The sequence below is a fragment of the Tupaia chinensis genome, unplaced genomic scaffold (genome assembly GCF_000334495.1).
Source record: "Tupaia chinensis unplaced genomic scaffold, TupChi_1.0 Scaffold000217_1, whole genome shotgun sequence".
NCBI classification, from domain to species: Eukaryota; Metazoa; Chordata; class Mammalia; order Scandentia; family Tupaiidae; genus Tupaia; species Tupaia belangeri.
In genome coordinates, this window is record NW_006159692.1 from 7193880 (window position 1) to 7200891 (window position 7012).

A 7012-nucleotide genomic window follows, 5' to 3' on the forward strand; every position below is an offset into this window, starting at 1 on the left:
TAGAAAAGAAGATTTAATAGGAAAGAAAGGAAAGTACACCCAAAAGACTCTTGGGCGGGCAGATTTCCAGATGGCAACCGAGCTTGGTACTGGTTACCTTTACTTTTATTACTAGTGGTCATGAATATTCATTGGTGGGAGGTCTTGTAGAGTGCTACTGAATGAATGACCACCAAAGCCAGATTAAGTTTAAAGGGAGTCTTTATTAGCTGGCCAGCGACTAGGGCCTGAGGCTCTGGTGCTGAGAGTCAGAACTGCAGCGCCAGTCAAAGTTTGGGGTAGCCTCTTATACGGGTCGGTTGCCAGGTGTGCAGGATTCCTATGCGAAAGCAGTTACAGAAGCTGAGTCAAGCAAGTTAATTATTTCTGAGGGGAGTGGGGTTTCCATGCAACCAGTTACATTGCTAAACAAAGGGCTTTCGGGCTAGTTAGCAAAGACAGTAGCAGGTTCAGGATTTCATCCGGGATGTGGTTTTAGCACTAGCTATTTTCTCATGGGAAGAGCAAGCAGGAATACAGAAGCAGACAGCCATGTTAGGGCTGGGTATAAAGTGGAGGAATATTTGTTCATGTGCAAAATCTAATATGCAGCCTTCCACAGTCTGTTACACTACTTATGTCCTTCATTTGAATTAGAATCCAGGCAAATTCTACTGCACAGGTAAAGAATGAAGAATTTGATTACTTAATTGTGCATGCCTAATGTGAGTCAGGTTGTTTTAATTAGACTGCCTAATTAGTTTATCGCCCTAGTGGAAATTAGGACGTTGACTAAAATGTCCTCTTGCCTTTCTCTTAGGGCTGCCCACTCATGACTAACTGCCTACCACAAAGGGATTAGGTGTAGTGTGGTGTGGTGGCCCCCACCCTCCTGCTCTGGCAAGCATAGGCACTCACTGGCAAGTAAAAACATAAATACTGTGAGTAAAGGATGTAAATACCGTCCATAATTTTGTCTTTACTTTTAGTTTTTCTATTTGGCACTTACACGTGAGAGAGAGAGAGAGAGAGAGAAAGAAATCACTGGTGGGGTGGGAGGGAGACACCCACCACCATTCCTTCTCTTGCATACTCCTCTTGGGATTTGGGGCAGGCACACAAGTGTGGTATGTTTTTCAAGCTGTGGAGTCTCCAGCAGCACATAGTTGGCTATATCGGATCCAGCAGCCTTAACCAACAGCCACTTGGCTGGCCCTATACAAATAAACTTTATAAACAAAAATAACACATATATGGGCCTGCAGTTTGCTTCTAAGAGCGTTTTACAGCAATTGCTTATGCCTTCTAGAGGTGGCACCAACATTCCTCTCAGCCAGCATTCCCATTGCTTCAATTTCTCACTAAGTAATACAGTGCTGCCCATTGGGCTCTCCCCAATTCCTTTTCTTCAGCTTATTTTGGAGATGAAAGAGCTGTTGCCTGGACTTCTATTTTATATTCGTCCATTTCCTTGGTGTATTAGTTCCCAGTTGCTGCTGTAACAAGTTATAAATTAGTAGTATACAACAAATACATATTTCTCTTATTTTTTTAGAGAGGTTTTTTGTTATAGGGCATACGTGCTCACTAGAGAGACGGGGAGAGACAGAGAAAGCAAGAAATCAAATGCATCATTTATTACTCCAATTCCCACTTTCCAGGAACCCAAGATTGTATGTCATCTGAACTGTTTTGCTTTCTATAATGCACAAATCAACCTAAGTTCTTGTCTTCCCAATACTAAACCACTTCTATGTTCTCACTTTTTCCACATGCAAGTAAAAGGCATATGATCATTCATATGATCATTCTTTTGCATATACCATTAAGTCTTGCCTCTCTCTCACTTATTTTTATTCTTCTGATAAAACAGCAAACTTGGTTGAATCTGACTCCATACTTACTGCCTGAAGGCCTGAAAAAAACACATAGCCCTGATGGTTGATCATACTTTTAAAAGTTTATGACCACTAAGTTCAAGTGGGACCATCATGCAACCTATCTTTCTACATTTTCTTACTGTTCATTTTCCTAATCGTCTTACTTCATAGCTTCTCTCTTCAGACCTCTAACAACTCCCATGTCACTGGTATCTGTTTATGACTTTGGTTTCTACTGAGAATAAAGAACTTCTGTTTCCTCTCACAAGCATATCTGCTCACCTCTCTGCATTGGCTGTAAGTTCTACTTTCCATTATGAATGAATAGCCACAATTTCTAGGTGAGAAAACTCTCCTCTTATACTCTGATCTTATTCCCTTTCTTATATATGAGGACATTTTTTTATCCTGTACCGAATTAACAGCATATGAATGAATATTCTGTAATATGAAGGGAAATCATAAAGTTCATGGAAAAATGGAATTAAAGTATGGATTTATTTTGGTGCAAACTTTTTTGAAATTCATGCATAGTTTTTCTTCTCCATAGTATACATTTCTCATGTACTTTTTAAAAAATAATTATTTTAATTAACTTTTTTTATTTATTATCATTATCATTATTATTTCCCAGTTTGATCAGAGAGAGAGAGAGGGAGAGAGAGAGAGAGGAAGTGAGAAAGCAAGCCACCAGGTCCGAGACTTGAACCGTGGTCGGCCATGTGGGAGTCCAGCGCCTTTAACCACCATGCCACTTGCCAGCCCCTCTCAAGTACTTTTCAAGACTGCTTTTGTCTTCTATAGCCCTTTTCCCCTGACCCTATTTCTCTCTAGCTATTGCCCCATTTCTCTGCTTCCCTTTTAATTCCTCAAAAAATTGCATCTAAGAATTGTTTCCAAGTCCTTTCCTCTTGAACCAACTGCAACTGAATGTTTTTCTTACCAATCTAGTGGTAAAATTATAAACTGTCAATGACCTGGGTAAAAAATATATAAATCAAAAACTTAGATCAGGAGAAATTGACAAATTACTATCATGGTGGAAAATTTTGACACATTTGTTACAGAAAAAAATAAACAATTATACATCTAGGATAGAGAAAGTCAGAAAAACATAGTTAACAAACTTGATTTAGTAGCTAAATGTAAGATAGTGGATCACCAAATCAGATAATACCATAGTTTTGAATGTGAAAGAATTACAAAAATTGATCCCATTAAGTTGGAAAGAAAATATTGGGGACCAGCAGGTGACGTGGTGGTTAAGGCGCTGGACACTCCCACATGGTTGACTACGGTTCAAGTCCTGGACCTGGTGGCTTGCTTTCTCACCTTCCCTCTCTTGCTCTGTGTCTCTCTCTCCAGTCAAATTAAAGTAAATGAATGAATAAATAAAAAAATTTAAAAAAAGAAATAAAATATCAACAGGTTTCGAGAAATTGATATTACATAGTCAACTTTCACTGATAAAAACAAACAAACAAACAAACAAAAACAAAAAAAAAACCCCACTTCAGATAGACTCTCTCTTGATGCTATCCAGCAAATGTATTGCCCACCAGGGTTCTGCTTTCATCTGCCAAAATGCCAAACTTTTTTCTGTCCCACCTGAAGGGTCTCAGCTAGTCCTTACATAGCCAAACTAGTCTCAAATCCAGAAAAGTACATGACAGCTTTCTGAAATATAACTATAGTTGGAGCCAAGGTATTTGGAATATTTAAACTATATATTGTGCTTTCAGATCAAAACAAATTAGAACACTCAAATGCATCATTTATGACTCCAATTCCCACTTTCCAAGAACCCAAGATTGTATGTGATCTGAACTGTTTTGCTTTCTATGGTGTACAGATCAACCTAAGTTCTTGTCTTCCCAATACTAAGGCCATTTCGTAGATGTAGATCACTGAGAATAAATGCAATATTCTTTGTCATGCTATTATTGGCAAACCCCAGGAAAAGCCAAATCATTGCCTCTTTTGGGACTTTATTCTCCAAAATTTCCATCCCTGGGAATAGAGTTGGGGGCAGGGGAGATGAGACAATCCAGAGGTCTACTCTAAAGTTCTAGGGAGAGAGAGATCATCAGATGATAAACAAAAGGATAGAGAGAGAGACTTGGAACTCACACCTTGACTAATGGGATAAGGACTTTTCTTGATTTTTGCTGGCTGCTATGAAAACCTCTGATTGCAGGACCAGCAGTTAGTGTAATGGCCATGTCGCTGAACTCCCATGTAGTCGACTGTGGTTCAAGTCCTGGACCCGGTGGCTTAAATTCATGCCGGGTGCGTGTGCATGCCTGCCCAAGATCCCGAGAGGAAAATGGAGGAAAAGGATTGCGATGTTGCCATCCCCCCTGGGGGGTTATTTCTCACTTTCTGTCTCTCTGTCTCCCTCTGTCTCTCTGGCTAGCGCACACACCCTGTAGCAAAAAAACAAAAACTCTCCAAAAAAACAAAACAACAACTGATTGCTTGCTATAGGAAAAGACCCACTTGAGAAAATATGTTCTTCATCAAGTGAGTAGGAGGAACACTGTACTTTTATCTCATCTGATCATCCTATACACCTTAGGTAGGCAGTGTTACCCCATTTTATAATTTTCACTAAAAAAATTTATTATAGGGCATGTGAACTCACCAGAGAGCAACAAAGTGAACAAGCAACACCCCCTGTGGGGAGAGCCATGCTGGAGTCCCTTCACCATTCTCCCCTCGGGATTTTGGGTATGCATGCATATATGCCTGGTGTGAATTTTAAGATGCTGGGTTTGGGACTTGAGCTATTGTCAATCATCTGGGAGTCCAGTGCCTTAATGACCAAGCCACCTGCTGGCCCTCAAATTAAAGTTTTTAATGAATGATACTGGGTTGATTATTCATCTGAGACAAACTTAGATCCCTTTGTTTATAGGATGTTAACTATATAAAAATAAGAGGCTAGCCCCAAAGTGCAGCAGGTTCATGTAACCCCTGCACTAAAAGACAAAATACCGGTGAATAAAGAAAAGAATTTACCAGGTTAACACTAAGGACAGAGTAGACCTGAGTCCATAACAGTCTCTTCATTACTAGACAAAACACAAAGCCTACACATAGTAGGGGAAACCAAAAGGCAAGTTACTGAGGAGGCTTATGTCTGCAGGCTCAGGGGGAGATGTGATAATGTCAGGGGACAATGGGGAGCAGTTGCCCTTCTGGGCAAGCATGGCATGGCAGGGCAGGAAGGGAGATGGTTTCTATTTTTTAAAAGTAGCTTAAAGATAACTGATAAAAATCTTGGCTGGTCATATAAGGGGGGCTGGTGGTATCTTTCCCTTCCCTGTCTCCATAGTGAGACCAGATTTCTGACTCTTCTTCCTAGACTAAGATGCTTCCCAAAGGTCCTGGATTAATCTGGCTGTAACAGACTGCTTTGGTTCTTGAACATGGGCAGCTTCTTAAGTCCTGAACCTGGCATCACACCACCAGATAAATAGCAAAACTTTATTATCTACATTTATGTTTAATTCAGACATTCTTTTCTACTGATTTCAAGTCTCTTTTAGACAAAGACCTATTTAACCAATTACTAACCTAAGGATTTTGGGGCCAGGCCAATTAAGAGACTGCTTATGCTGATTCACAATTTTGTATTTCCTGCTCTCAGAACTGAAGCAAAGAACTGCTGTATCTGACCACCCTGGGAAAGCGTTTTCGTGTTTCTCTGGGCCTGGGTCACTCAAAGCCAAGTTAATATTTCAGTAGAGGTTGATTATTTTCATTATCAATAGCCAGGCATCTGTAAAGGCTCAGCAAGATGATTGTTATCTTCCATTAGCTAAACATTAGGCTCCATCTATTGTGAAAGGCATTTGTTAAGACTCAGTAAATTATTTGTCTTCCTCTCCCTCCAAGCTCCATCCTGAGCTGTTTCCTTTGGAGGGGTCTGCCCCGCTCTATGGGATCCTCCCTGCTCCCACACACATTGGATTTCTTTCCCCTAATCAGAGCTCAAGGTGGCAAAGACAAGTTTTGGTCCCTGAGCCTCCTGAATTGCCCTCCCATACCCAGCTTTTCCTACCTCCTAAAAAGGAGTGGCATGCCTGACTTACATGGAAAGGGGCATCTGTCCCTTGAAAGGTTTGAGTCATTGCCCGGAGAGGAGGGGCAGGACACCTTCCATCTTTTTTTGCAACATTTCTTGTTTTGCTCTGTCTTTTCCCTCCCAACCTTGGTTTTGTGCTACATTTCAGATTCCTATTTTGTGTTGAACTTGCTGCCTTTTTTCATATTGAAAAGATGACATTGGCCCAAGAGCCAAAAATAAATGGGAATTGAGAAAGAAACAAACAAAAAAAGACACAGTAAATGATAAAAGTTAAAGGTAGATTTTCCTAAGGTTTAATGATGGGGCCATGCAGACAACACAAGCTGGTAAAGGGGCTGTCTCCCATGGCGTGGGCTGGGAAGAAACGGCAAGACAAGGCCAGCGGTTTACTAACTCTCCTTGTGTCGTTTTACTGGTCTGTAGTTAATTTCTCTGCCGTGAGTTTTACTGTTATTATGGTACCTTGCAAGAGTAAACTATAACCCCCAACCATTACAATAAAGCCAATTAGTGATCTTGTAGGAATGTAGTTCCCTAAGATGAGGGCCAGGAAGTGAGACTCTCCCACCTGCCTATTTTAAGCCAAAATCAACATTTCTTAGGTCAAATTAGTATAAACCAAATTAGCATTAGAAGCATATGTAGACTAAGTTAGTTTAAGGCTAGTTTTATGTAAATACCCCTTGTTAAAGCTACAGGCCAAAGTTAGCTCTGCTAGGCAAAGGTCAGCACATTCACCCAGAGATAAAACAGAAGAACTCACTAACTGACAGAGTCAGCAAATAAAACAAAAACCCATGGTTTTTTCAAGAAAGGAAAAGCCTGACTGGTGACTGACAGGATGAACAAACCTGAGGGCTCCAGAGAAAGATTAACCACCTTAGCTGGGAGCTCTTCTCTAAAGCAACAGGTAGCTTTCAACTACAGAGTTTCTCATCTATGTGCTGTTGACTATAAAAAACTGCTAATAAAACATCCTGTGTTGTCTCCTGAGCTACAAGATCATCTTCCTTTCCCATATAAGATCATAGACTCACCTTCTATTGTTGTAATGTATAGA